The 739-nt window shown below is 37.1% G+C and overlaps 1 pseudogene; it reads left to right on the top strand.

The window, feature by feature from the left end:
* The first annotated feature begins 295 nt into the window (after positions 1-295).
* Positions 296-414, top strand: LOC111742115 (annotated as a pseudogene).
* Positions 415-739: the final 325 nt, after the last annotated feature.

Genomic DNA, 739 nt, shown 5'->3' with positions numbered 1-739 from the left:
TCCCCAAATATTAAATCACAGGAAGTTCAAAAAGTGAAAAAATCATACCAAAAGAAATGCCAACCCAAAGGAAGGTGGCACAACTTTAATAATCGTGGATAAAACATGGTTAGGAAACAATGATGTTATTGTTTATAATAATAATTCTATATTATATGATTACATATTATTAACACCTAATAATTATATATAAATATATATAAATAAATATAACATATATCATGAATGCATATAATAATAACATAATAACATTACCACATAACGTTAACATGTTCAGTACATTAGAAAGCTGAGAGTCTATTGCCATGGCACCCTGAACAAGCCCGATCCCGTCTGATCTCGGAAGCTAAGCAAGGTCGGGCCTGGTTAGTACTTGGATGGGAGACCACTTAGGAAGACCTGGTGCTGTAGGCGTAAAAAATAAAAAATAAGGGACTGCAAGCTGACAAGGTCCTTGCAATCGGCGAGGTCAACCAAGGGTTGCCTCGCCTAAAAAAAAAAAAAAGATAAAAGAAAAAAGAAAGCTGAAACAGTTCTGAATTTGTGTGATATAATAACATAAATTCAAAATACATAAAGCTGAGTTTCCGGGGTTTCTTTTTACCTTGTATTTCCCAGACTGGGTACTGGAGAAGCCACTACATGGACACACCAACGGGCATAAACAAAAAAGCCCAAGAGCCTGCTCTCTCACCAGAGGACCAGGAAAGGGGCAGCTGACCAGGGCAGGAGTCTTTTA

Source organism: Pteropus vampyrus, unplaced genomic scaffold (genome assembly GCF_000151845.1).
Source record: "Pteropus vampyrus isolate Shadow unplaced genomic scaffold, Pvam_2.0 Scaffold86, whole genome shotgun sequence".
NCBI lineage: Eukaryota > Metazoa > Chordata > Mammalia > Chiroptera > Pteropodidae > Pteropus > Pteropus vampyrus.
This window is presented reverse-complemented; position numbering and strand designations above follow the sequence as displayed.